Source organism: Lissotriton vulgaris, chromosome 4_1 (assembly GCF_964263255.1).
Source record: "Lissotriton vulgaris chromosome 4_1, aLisVul1.2, whole genome shotgun sequence".
Lineage (NCBI taxonomy): Eukaryota > Metazoa > Chordata > Amphibia > Caudata > Salamandridae > Lissotriton > Lissotriton vulgaris.
In genome coordinates, this window is record NC_141691.1 from 982463818 (window position 1) to 982477713 (window position 13896).

Genomic DNA, 13896 nt, shown 5'->3' on the forward strand with positions numbered 1-13896 from the left:
AGTGTGTGATGCAATCTTAATCTAAGTAGGGTTAATTTAACAAATCATGCAACAGTTCATTAATAAATTAGTTCATGTTACAGGGAAATGAATTCACGAGTCAGAATAAAATAATTTCTGAAGCTCGCTTCATCAGTGTACCAACATGCAACATTGGGGACCTGAAAAAAGGTGTGAGTGATGGAGAAACCCCAGCGTCTGACCACAGAAAGGCAGTTGTGAGATCCAAGGTGGGGTAGATGTCAGAGGGAGATATAGACTGTGACATCAGGATGGACAAACTGTGGCTGAGAAGAGGTGTACACACAGAGGACTGAACCCCTTTAAATTTCAACAAACTTGTATGAGCATTCAGGAATGTTACAAATAAATAGAGGGAGAATGCATGTAGTTATAATCTGAATATGGATGGGACAGGGACTTGTGAAGATGCTGATAGGATGTGCTCTGAGATATTTGTGGAATGGCAGGCTGGTGTAGTCAGTCTGTTTGAAACCCAAGGAAGAATGGACCTCTGGAAGGCAATGGAGGCAAGTGCAGGCTGTCTAGTGTCCGGTGTCCAAAGCGACCCTACATCTCCGGTTGGGACTTTCCGCATATTCTCAAGTGTAGCCTCTAACATTGGTCTTCTACTCTTCTTCTGAAATGAACAAGCTTTTCACTGTCCTCAGGTACCACCAACCCTGAGAGGATAGTGAGAGATACCTCTACAGTTGTGTCATCATTAACGGACCCCATCTATCCACTGCATAGACAGTTCATGGGCTTGGATTTGTGCTGAGCCGTATGACATTTCTGCTTTGATGAGCTCTCCATTAAATTTAAATTTAACATCATAGTTAGGTTAAGCAGCTGGATATTAAGCAGCATATCTCATTCCTTCCAAAGGTTTACAGTGAGATATTTCAACAGTGTTTCCCGTGTGTGATCATGGGGGCTGACTAGCTTGTTTTGACAGAGGGGAAAATGCCGGGAAGAGGGGCGGAATGTTCAATGCAGATATGATCCGTCTATTGTAGGCAATAAGTTTAGAGAGTAAGATTTTGTTCACATTATTAATAAAGAACAGTCTGGGGCAGAGCTGGACTGCGACCCAAAAGCAACCATGGCAAAAAATGTTGATATCAGTCTCTGCCAAAAGGTTGAAATCAGCCAATGTGCCATTCCCGTCTCTTTCTAATCTTTCTATTTCTCTTTGTCTTTCTCTCTCTCTCTTTGTCTCTTTCTCTCTCTCTTTCTCTCTCTTTGTCTTCTCTACCTGCTGTTCTAAACCCCAGAGAGCTGGACACTGAAGGAGGGGCGCTCGACCTTGAAATATCGAGCAGTTACTGTCCCCCTCCCCTCTGGGAACTGCTAGATGAAAAAAATGTCCAGTCCGGCCCTATCTGGAGGGAGTTTCCTTCCATTATCCGGTGGGAGAATTGAAACACACTGCTTCACTTCCTGTGAAGAAGCCACAGTGGTTGAAAAAAGAAAAAAAAAGAAACGCATGGTGGGGTATACATCAAACAGGCATTGATTAAGGAGAAGTAATGATTACTTTGTCACATTATCATTGAATGACAAAGAAAGAAATGTGTCAAGGAAGTTAGCTAGCCTGGACAGTTCACTTCTTAATATCCTTTAACACACAAATCCCTTTCTGGTGGCATTAACTAGAAAACCCCTGAATGGTTAAACCCAGGTCTATCACACAACTCATTTGCAGTAATATGTTGCAATTTAGGTCTTCCGTCCAACCATCAACCTATGAAGGGTTCTCATTAGCTTGCTTTTTGACCTAGCTCTTTAATTTTCGCTTTTTCAATTGCTCCGTCTAGCTTCTCTTACCAGATATTTTGTTTCTCTGTGCACAGGTATGATCTGTGACTGGGGGTGAGTGTCTCAAAATCTTCAGTGCCCCGTCCATCATCTCCTTGTGTTTTCTTTCTACAGATATGTAATGACATTCAGATAATAGTAAGTCTTTATTTCTGCTGCATGATGAACTGCCTTGAGAGACCGAATGTGTGCAATTAACAACTGGGGATGCACTAACAGTGGCAAACCGAATCCATCAAGTCAGAAAACTTAGTAGTGGGAAAGACAACACCTCTTTTTTTTTTTTATAAACCGTTTTATTTGCATTTTCATCAAACCTTTACAGTGCAGTCATATCGTATAAGCGTACACAGTTACTTCCCCCACTCCCGCCATCCCCCCAGTCATTACCCATTTCGAAGCATACATGTCACATATATACAGGACCCCAAGACAGTCCCCCCGCAATATTTATCTCAAGGTCTACATCCTCAAACTCTCGGTTCTCCAGTTCGTAACCAACGTAGTGGCTCAGTGTAGACCAGTGTCCAACCCGTGATAACTTCTCCATTTCCCCCACACTTTTCGAAATTTCCTGGGGCACCCCCTTGCCTTGTAAGTGACTCTTTCAGCCGCCATATACATATCTAGCCCTCTCCTCCAGTCTTCCAGACGTGGTGACTCTGGCGCCCCCCAGTATTTCGCTATGTCTCTCTTGGCCACTACTAGGGCCAGTACCAGGAAGGTCAGCTGGGGGCGTGGGAGATCCACATCAATTATCATGCCCAATAGAGCCAGTTTGGGGTCCACCTGTAATTGGCTCTCCAGGACTGCGGACAGTTCCGTAAAGACATCTGACCAGTACCCCTGTATTTTAGAGCATGACCATAAGACGTGTAAGAAGTCCCCCCTGGGATCTTGACATCGTAGGCACCTAGCATCTACTATCTTTCCCATTTTCTGGAGCCTCACCCTGTCAAAGTAGGTTCTATGCAGTATGTTAAATTGAGTAAGGCAGAGTCGAGATTTGATTGCCACCTCTCTGGGATGCGTAAACACCAACTCCCAATCAATGTCCTCCATGACTCCCACGTACGCCTCCCATTGTCGTCTAAGTTTGGCCAGGTCCCCTAACATGTTGTTCGTGAGTGTCTTGTAAGTTAGAGAGACCGCCTTCTGTTGGATGTGTTCCTATAGGAGCCTGCCTTCAAGCGGGGCGAATTCGGCTAGGTCTGCAGTGTCGACATTCTGGGCCCCCCGTGCATGTTTCAATCTGGTATACTTGTAACCCTGAGTGGGGTGCAGACCAAATTCCAATGTCAAGGCCTCAAACGACTTCAGTTGCCCTTTAGTGATTATGTCTCCCAGTGTAGAGATCCCTATGTCGTCCCAGCCCCTATAACCCGTCAGTTTGTGTAGCTCCGCCAGCCATGTGCAGTGCCAGATTGGGGTTTGTCTCGATGGCTTCCTGTCCCATCCCATACGTTTCGTGGATGCCCTCCAGGCGAGCAATGTAATTTCAGTTGCCGGCAGAAGACATCCCCTTCAACTCCCCCCATATAAATAGGAAAGAATATGTCTGGGTGCGAGTTTGTGGCGCTCAAGCGCGTACGAGGGATGGTCTGCCTGTGTGTGTAGCCATTCGTTAATCGGGATCAGGTGTTCCCCCCAATAGTATGCCTCCAGATTCGGGAGTGAAATCCCCCCATTATATTGATGCCTCTGTAGGGTAGTCAGTGCCACCCTGGGTTGTTTACCCAGCCACACAAATGCCCTCAAGTCCGCATGTATCCTGGGGAGGGCCTTTGGGGGGAGGGGATAGTATTCATTTTGAAGGGCATATAAGTATTTTGGGAGAATAATCATCTTGTACATTACCGCCCGGCCTAGAAGAGTGAGAGGGAGGAGCCTCCAGCGGTCCATGTCAGCTACTGAGTGCACCATAATGCGCTCAATGTTACGGGTGTACGACGTATGCCTGTCCAAGGTGAGATACACCCCTAGATATTGGAAGACCTCTGTGGTGGTGAGCAGCCTATCCGGAAGATTTGACCAGGCATCCCTCCCCGCAGGGTCGTAGAGGACCGACTTATGCCAGTTTATTCGATACCGGGCATGGTCACCGTTGCCTTCCAATTCAGAAAATAACTGCGGGATAGACGATTCCGGCAAGGTGACATACAAAAGTACGTTGTCCGCATAAAGTGAAATTTTTTCCTCGTATGCGTCTCCGTCAGTCCGCTGAAACCCCCTGATGGCTGGATTTTGGCGTATCTTGGCAGCTAGGACCTCTATCGTTAAGGTGAACAAGAGTGGAGAGAGTAGGCACCCCTGCCTGGTCCCCCTCCATATTTGGAATTCTCTCGACAGGACCCCGTTGACTCTCACCCTGGCCCTTGGTTCGGTATATAGTAGTTTCACCCACTCCTGAAACTTCGGTCCGAAGACGAATTTTTGCAGAACTCCCTCCAGGAACGGCTAATGCACTGCGTCAAAAGCCTGTTCCGCATCGAGGGACAGGAACCAGTGTGGGTCCTCCCTGTCCCGGACTTCCTGCAGCCAGTTATGGGTGTCGCCTGAGGTTTAGTCTGGTGGCTCTATCAGGTATAAATCCCGTCTGATCAAGGTGTATCAACTGCGATACCACCGTACGCAGTCGCATTGCCAAAATAGTGGCCAGCAACTTTATTTCCGTGTTCAATAATGATATTGGACGATAGGATTTGCAGTGTTCTTTAGGTTTGCCCTCCTTATGGATAGGGACAATGGTAGCTAGCGTCAGGTCAGGAGGGAGTCTCCCGTCCTTCAGGGCATCCTCATATAGGCCCTTCAGGTGTGTCGCAATGAGATCTGCCGTACGCCTAAAGAACTCGGCTGGGAAACCATTAGGTCTAGGCGTTTTCCCTGGCCATAGCTTGGCCAGAGCTTCAGAGATATCGTCAAGGGTGATACCAGAGTCAAGCATTTTCGCGTCGTCAACGGACAGAGTTGGGATGTCAATTTGGTCCATGTATTGCATTGCCTCCTCCCGCGATCCCAAGGGCCTAGCCTCATAAAAGTGTTCATAATGATCTGCAAACGATTCAGCTATATGGATGTCTGAGTGAAGTATATTCCCCTGCGGGTCTGTAATCTGCTCCACCCATCTCTCTGCGCGTTCTTTTTTGCTGAGCCATGCCAGGAGCTTCCCTGACTTGTCCCCCACATCATATAGGCGGTGCAGGGTGGCTAGCGCTTGGGTTTTCGCCTCTCCTGTTACTAGTTCTCTATACTGTGTCTGTAAGTCCGCGAGTCTCCGAAGTGCCACCGAGTCCCCCGAGTTCTGGTACTCACTATCCAAAATCAGTATGTCCTGTTCTATGGTGACAGTTTCTGAGTGGAGCTTTTTACGTTCCTCCGCTAATCTATGTTTTACCCTGTCTCTCATGACTGTCTTTAAAGCCTCCCAAAAGATCACTTTCGAGGACACTGAGCCCTCATTTTCAGCAACATATACTTTGATGTCCACCCTAATTCCCCGTACGACGTTCAGGTTCTGCAGATCCCAAGCCGTCAAGTGAAGTTGGCGCCTATCCCCCGTCGTCTCGCCCTCTGGCTAATCATCAGCGGTGAGTGGTCGGATATTCCTCTAGCTTTATATTCTGCCACGTCCTGCATGGTCAGGTGCTGCCGGGCCACAAAGACATAGTCCAGTCTCGAGAAGGCTCGGTGGGCACCCGAGAAGTGCGATTAAACCCTCCCCCCAGGGTGTAACCATCTCCAGGCGTCCGTGAGGCCCAGACTGGTAGCCTATTGGGACAATAGAGTCTGAGTCCCTGCCCTCTGTTTCATGCCCGTTCTATCCTGTGTGACGTCCATGACGTCATTAAAGTCCCCCCCTACAATCTGAATGGTATCGGCTGTTTCCATCAGAATATCTGCCACCGCCTTTAATGTGGGTGCTTGAAGCTTTGGTGGTGCGTAAACTGAAACTATAGTGTAAGCATTTCTATTCCACATCCCCTTGATGGCCACAAATGTTCCCTGGGGGTCCGCCCACGTCTGAGTTATGAGGAATGGGGTGGTCTTTTTCAAAATAATGGCAACTCCCCTAGAATCTGATGTGTATCCTGCGTGTGCTAGTAGCCTAAAACGTCCTCTAGTTAGGAAGCCACATTTAATGCCTTTGAGGTGAGTTTCTTGTTGTAGCCTGATATCAGGGCCTAGACGCTTCAAATACGAGTGGACCAGGCCTCTCTTAATCTTGCTTCCCAGGCCATTAACATTCCAGGACAGAATGCTGACCCCTCCCTGTCCCCCTCCGGTCGTGCCATGGTCACCTGACATGGCCTGGGCTGTGTAAAGCTAGACGGATGACCCCTGGGTAGGCGGCGTCCCAGGAAGCCGTGTGGAGTGTCGCGACATGTTCATGCGCTAATCTATTGATGTGGCGATGACTTTCGGTGCGGAAGTGCTGCATAGGACACCAAACTACTTGACTGCAGATAACCAACTTGTCCCCCCTCCCCACCCAACGAGGACCCCCCCTGCAAAAAACTGTTTCAACTGCCCTTCCCCTTCCACCCCCTCCCCACCTTTCCCCCCCATCCAGCCCATCCATGTAACCATTAACAACTAGGACTTTCAGGCGGTAAAGGTCTGTCGCCCACCCACTAGACCCCAAATCAAACTATCCCCAGGGTTCAAATGTGAGGTCCACTAGGGCTGTTGTCTCTGTGGGTGTGCTGTGCTCCGTGTCTCGTCGTGTCTGGAGTGAACCAGGCCATAGGTCCCAAAGTAGCAGCCCTTAAACAACAATCTGAGTCAATGGAAAGAAAAGAAAAGAAAGATAGTTATAACTTGCGCGGTACCAGCAGCGGCGTGCTGCTGATACGGATGTTGGCCCCAAACCTCTTCATGATTGCGAGTCTTGCGTATCAATGTCCTGCTCCTCTGTTCCTCCGGTTGCTCCCTGCTCCATCTCACGGATCATTTCCTCCAGCGGATGCGTCGAGCGGTCCGTTGATTCATCCACATCCGACAGAAGTTCATTGTCCAGTCCTCCCGTGTCTGTTGCATGCGGGTAGGCTTGTCCTCCGATCCTTGTCTCCTGATTCTCAGTGGCAGCGGAAGAAGCGTCGCGGTCTTCTCTCCCTGGGCCAGCCGTACGAGGGTTCGGATAGGGTGACGGGTGTGAGCCTCGCCGCATTCTTGGGATTTGGGATCTTTGAGGTTTAGGTGAGTTTCTCCGAAAGTTAGCCGCCGCTAGCTCCGTTCGAATCCTGCGGCCCTCCTCCTCAGCTTCTCGTAGCAGGGGTCTCTCTTCCAGCCACTGCCAGGCCTCTTCCGGGCGGCTGAAGAAATGCGAGTTGCCTTTGAACAACACTTTCAGCTTCGCTGAGAAGAGAAGCATATACGAGATATGGAGATCCCGGAGTTTGGCCTTGACCGAGTCATAGAACCTTCTCTGCTTTTGGACATCCTGGCTGTAGTCAGGGAAAATCATGATGTTTGTGTTCTTGAATTTAAGTTCACCTGCCCTTCTGGCTTCACAGAGGATTAGGTCTCTATCAGCATAGTTCAGAAAGCGCGCGATGATCGGCCGCGGCCTCGCCCCCTCCGGTGGTTTCGCTAGAAGCGCCTTATGCCCTCTTTCAATGATGAAGCAGTTAGAAAACTGGGCCCGCGGGAACGTGGTACGCAGCCAGCCCTGTAGGAAGGCCGCCGTGTCCGTCTGCTCAATGCCCTCCCTAAAGCCTACGAAGCGGAGGTTGTTCCGTCGTGCCCTGTTTTCGGAGTCATCCACTTTCCACTGCAGTTGCCTGTGGAACGCCTGCAATTCCGCCATTTCTTTGAGGAGGGTTGAGACAGAGTCTTCCGTTTCACTGATTCTGGATTCCGCTGTAGTCACCCTCACAGTGAGGTTTCGAAAGTCTTGGCGCAATAACAGAACCTTGGACCCCACTTCGCCTATTTTGGTCTCAAGCGCTGCTTTGGAGTCTTTGATATCGATTCTGGAGGCCTGAATCGCCTTCAGGAGCATGGCCATGTCGGTGTGCGTTTCCGGGGGATTCTGGGTCATCTCCCTTTGCGTCCTCGTCGTGGTATAATTTTCAATGGACTCCTGCCTGGCAGCCCGTGCGGGTGGGTCCCTTTTCCCCATATCGCCCCTCTTGTCAAGTACAATGTTCCAGGGGGTATGGGGCTCACTGGATTGGGGTCAGGCCTGGAGTATCCCGTATAGTGTGCCCGTCTTCTACCCAGTATTATTAGCAGGGCGCCTCCGGACAATGCAGCTGGGTGAGATCAGGGAACGGGTCCCGGGCAGCTGGGAAGGGTTCTCTGCGGCAACTTCACTCTCAGGCAGTATGTTTGCACTTGGAAAACACCAACAGTCACGGCACAAGCGACCCCTGGGCGTTCAAATTTTGACTCTAAGGTGGGTTCTCACAGTGTTCCTGGGCTCAGGGTAGTCCCGGAGGCAGGGGGCAGCTGCGTGTTCAGGCCTGACTCGCTGTCCCGTATCGACGGGACCTCTGCAGCGCCCCAGTCCGATTCACCGTCTTCCACCACGGGGGGGCGAGGAGCGCCGCACTCCACGGCCCCCCTACGCCTCCACCGAGTTCCCTTTCCCGGGGTAAAGGCCTCCAGGGGATTCCCTCCAGCCGGCGCAAGGGCCGGTCTTCAGCGCCGCCCAGTCAGGCACTCACCGGGTGCGGAGGCGCAGAGCGGGCGTCCGTTTCCTCCCTCGCCGGGTCCGCCTGCCTTCCGGCTCTGTTTGATGAGGGGCCCTTCAAGCCGACGTTTCGCGTCCCTGGTTGGATCAGGGCCGGGCCGTTTGTTTTCCCCCAGTCGCCATCTTGCCTCAGCAGCGCCGCTCCGTCCGTCGCCTCTCCTCTGGCGATTGCCGGGCTGCGTCCGGCAGGATATTTGAATTTACAGCAGCCGGTGCACCTATGGTACTTCAGGCTAATGGTTTTGGTTTTTTCAAGGAGGTTTGGGGCAGAAATAATCGTCGGATTTAAGCAGCGGGCCGGGAGCCGAGCCGAGACACGTCTCACTCCCTCATGTCGCTGGCCACGCCTTCGACAACACCTCTTTAGACTCAAACTACTTTGCCAAACAGCCTAGGTCTATGCCCTACATCTTCCTTCACCATAGAATATATATGGGTACATGCTGATCAAGACATTTCATTTACTGCAACCTTAAACTCTGACGCAAATCGACTTCTTCTATTGCTGGTCACAGAGAAAAAATGGATATCTGGCACATTGACTAAGTGTTATTGGAGCCATAGTCCTTTAAATTTCCCTCCTACATTATGCCACATAATTTATCTGTGCCTTTGCCAATATTGTTTCAGATGTCTTTAGCTGCTGGAAAATACTACTGCTTGTATGTTGATGGAACCGCACCAATTAATAGGCTTCTTGTTTACTAAAGGGTGCATATTAAAGACATCCACAATACTCACTAAGCTTTGTGCAGTAAGGGACGCCATTTTCTTAGTCAGCAGTCTGACCATGTCAGATTGGAAGATCTCTTTGATGTTCTTGAGCTTCTGTGATTGAAACTAGTACACGCTGTGAGATTCTCCTATGCACTAGCCTCACAGACATGACATTAGCATCCTCTCTTCCTATGAGTGAAGAGAAGGCCCTGTTCAGTAAAAAGCATTAAGTCTCAAAAGGCCAGAGGTAGCTAAAGTGACGTTGCACACCTTTTGATCATCAGTGACATCACAGAGTTGACCCCTTGCCTCATCATTAGTGCTTAATCAGCTTCCGCTTTGGAGCTGGGGCCAGGTGAAGAGCAAGATCACACATGCAAAATGCAAAAATTTCGCTTTGAGGTCGGTGTGCCATCTGCTCCTGTCTTCACATACTCTTGGGGTAGCAAGAGCAATGTCAGGGGTACCAAAGTCAAAGCCATAGATAGCATCTGCTACGTATGGCTACTTATAATTGACAACTTTGAGTATGATTTCACAACATATAATCTAAGCATCAAAGGTACGAGATGCCACAGCAAATCAAAAGATGCACTATCCATAACGTAAACATTTTAACAAGCTAGAGAGCTGTAGACAATTGTCAGAGCATTAAAAACACTGAAAACCATGAGTCCATTGCTCATTTCAAATTCAGCCCTGTCAAGTGCCCCAGGTTTAATTTAATTTAATTGTGGGTTTATATAGCGCTAGAATCGACTCCCAGAGTAGTATCTCCGCGCTTCGACCGCTGGGGAACCCGTCCTGGCTCACCCTGAGAGATGGTCCCTAATGGGTATCTCTAAGGTGCGACCAAGCATCCCTGGCGGTCTGGGGGGGGGCGTTGGTCTGGGGGGGGGGGGGGGGGCCGTTGTGAAGATGAGGCAAGCTAATGCCCAGTGTTGCCGAGTGTGGTCCCTGACTGGAGTAGGCACCGAGGCGAGAATTATCGAGCCCGCTGACCCTGGTCCACGACCCTGCCACGTCGGGAATCGAACCCTGGTCCCGGGCCATCGGCCATCCTCTGCTTACGGGTCTGCCGCCTCTAACCAGTGAGCCACACCACTCCACTACGTGAGAGCAGCTAATAAAGTTCAGCTAGGTTTTTTCTTTGAATTCTAGGACTTGTAGTTTGTTTATTTCATTATTCAAGACCCTGGATTTAAAGAAAAACCTGTACTGGATCAGCTCAACATGCATGTACTTGGACACTATCTAGAAGAACGGACTGGGGATACTTTTTCCTTTAGTTGCTTAATAATGATATGTCAGGAAACAGATATATGCAAGACAATGGCCATCTGTTGTTTTCCTTGGTGGCCCAGTAGTGCTGGTAAAAGCAAATTGCATTTGCTCAGAGAGCACTTTGAGACACACATGTCTTGTGATAACTACATGATCTATTTTAATGTGTGGCAGGCTGATGGAATACAATTACGTTTTCAGAACAGGCCTCTCCTCCTGCCCTTTCAGTGATTTATTAAACGGAAGCAATTATCAGCAGGTAAAATAAACTGATGCACATAGATGGGCTTAAGGAGATCATATAAACACAACTATTACAGTGGTTGCGAATTACAACATGTATCTGGCAGCAGAAACATCAACTATTTGTTCAGCACAGTAAAGTCACTCGAATGATTAATTAGTAAATGAAGATGTAGCGTTCTTGATCTTGTAAAATGGCAAACTACATTTAATTTAAAAACTCAGAGAATGCGCAATAAGTGCATTTCTAGCTAGCTTGCTCCATGGATGCTGGCCGCCATGTTTTCGGTGCTGGGCTTTCATTGGACAGATCAGTTCATTCTCCGAGCTCTAGTTTTCATTCTCGTTCGTTAATCAATGGTTGGTGAATGGAAACTCCAGGAGTGGATACCAATGTTTTGTGTACATGGAGCATTTGACAAACCTGTGTGTGTGTGTCATATGCTGGCATTAAAGAAATTAAGGGACTGAATTGATGTGCTACATTTGTATAAATATAGAGGCGAGGCAAAGATGGAGTGGGCACGCGGAGAGCAAATCGTTGTTACCGACAGGGGATTAGTCAAAAGAAGGAAATAATGTAATAGGCCTAGTGGCAGAAGTATTCCATCAGCCAGTAGATGAGATTTCTCTGAGGGGAGTAGAAAGATTGATGAGGCATTCACAGCAGTCTTTCGTCTACCTTACATTTTATTTTATCAGCAAAGTGTTTAAAGATTAAGTGGACGCGAAACATTGTATCAGTACATCCTTCTAATACTCCATCTGGTTTCCTCCCCACCCCTGTGATCTATCTGGTTGAGGACTCTTTGTTCATGTCTGTGTTGCAAGACTTGTTGGTGCATGTATGTTTGTGTAATGTACAAGGCCCTGGAAGTATGTGGTGGGGAGGACTAAATTAAGCGGCAGAGTTCAATACATTTTGTGGCAAGAAAGGGCAAATGATGTGGCATGATGCAGCACATTTTATGATAGTATTACTTCACTATTTTGTCATTTTCACAATGTTAACAATGTCAGAGCAAATATTTCACCTCATTAGTATAATAATATTATTATTAATAATAATAATTATAATAATAATAATACTACTACTACTACTACTACTACTACTACTACTAATAATAATAATAATAATAATAATAATAATAATAATAATAATAATAATAATAATGGTAATAATAATACTAATAATAATAATAATTCTTTATTGCTCAGTTAATTAAAACCATTGCAATCAGCATATATACATATTAACGACTCAAAATATTATCTGTATCTGGTACCACCTATTTATTTATCAATTAGTTAAAATTTACTTTAAAATATTCACAATATTTCATAAGACTAAAAGGTACTGATTGCGTGTCATTAGTGCTTTTCATAAGCTAAACGATGAATCTTTATGTGGACATAAAAAGTCTTTGTTCGGATTCATACAACAGCGGGTTCTTAGAGCAGTTTTGTGAGGCACCGTCAAGTGGATGTGACAGATTAAAAAGAAGGGCGTTGGTTGCAAGCGGCTTCTGCAGTTTCTTAACATTATGGCCAGTCCGTAGTAGCGACAGTGTTCTGGCTTGTTTAAAAAGGAAGAATTTAAATTTTAAGTTTTTGATAGGAGCATCCAGAATGTGTGGGCATGTAGCTTTTGTTATTTTATAAGGAATGCTGGTTTCTTAAAACGCCCTCGTATCAGCGTAATTTTTTTTTTTTTTAAGAGACCGAGGTTTTCAGCATCATCGTTGAGATAGTTGTTACTTTTTCATTGCTGTGCAGGGCAATTGGACTTAAATGCCGTTTTAGTTAGTTTCTTCCGGTCTCTCCCTTCTGGCATTCTGCTTCTTTTCAGCTTTTTCCAGAAATTTGACAAGATGACCTGCTAATTGGATGTTTTTGTCCTCAAAGCATGCTTTGACCACCTGCCGGCATGTTCTTATTCCCAATTTCTTTCGGGTTGGTTTTAGATGGTGGATCCGCTACTTTTCTAGTCCTTTGCAGATTCATATTAAGTGAATGATATTTTCTTTTGGGTCCCCATATTAACGGCAATTAGTTATCGTTTGTGGCCGTTTCCATTCGGGAAAATGATTTTGTGATGGAAGGATACCCAGTCTAATACGTATAAACTTCTCCATTGTGGATCGTGTGAAACCGACTCCTAAGTATCTTTGGCAGGAGCTGCTGGTATAGTTTTGGATGACGGTCCAGCCGCGTGCCCTGTTGGCTAGTGTTGCTTTGTCCTCTATTAGCGAAATAATCCTTACAGATTTGTTTACTAGCTGTTTAAACGTGTTATGAGGACCAATGCTCTTCCAGGCGACTTGTAGTTCCAATGAGTCTATTGAATGCTTTAAATAAATTGCAGCTGCACTCATATTTTTCTTTTCTAACTCATTCCAGAGAAGGTAATCCAGGCTTGAGACATCAGCGCCCTGTATTTTATGCCAACTTTTGGCATAGGCGCCCATTCTTTCTATTCTTTGATTCCTCAGGCCGAATTCAAGTCTTATTTGTGCTTGCGAGGTGTATTTAGGCAGATTAAATATCATTTGCATTGCCCTGGCTGTTGTGTTATCCAGTATCTGCGCGTCCCTCTCTCGGAGGCATTTGCTTTCATAGGTAATGGCCGGTATTAATTTCGCCTCATTAGTACCAGTTTAACAACTAGACGCAGCAATCCACAACTGAAACTTGACCTGCCACTGTTCAGAAAAGGTGTGCCACTGCGCAACACAGGTGGCAGAGTTTTTAATAACTTTTATCCATTAGAGCTTGAAAAAAGACTTTTTGGGTGACAATCTGAAAATTATTCAGAAGATGATGGATTGTGGCAAATGATTTCATAGACAATGAGCGGGACAGGATACTGACCAATACTCAGACAGTCTCACACAATAAGATGATGGACGGAGAGCTGGAACTTTTCAGCAACTCAGCCCCAGTCACTATTAAATCTGGGTTGATCTGGATATTGACCTATATTCAACAGTGTCAAGGAACACCACACTAAAGTTTATGCGGTTTAATTTTTTACACTAAACATACCTATATTCCAGAAAAATAGTGGACATTTTTGGGGGGGACCTGAGGCCATGCCGGAGATTTTGATCACTATTGGTGATCCTTAATTTTTACAT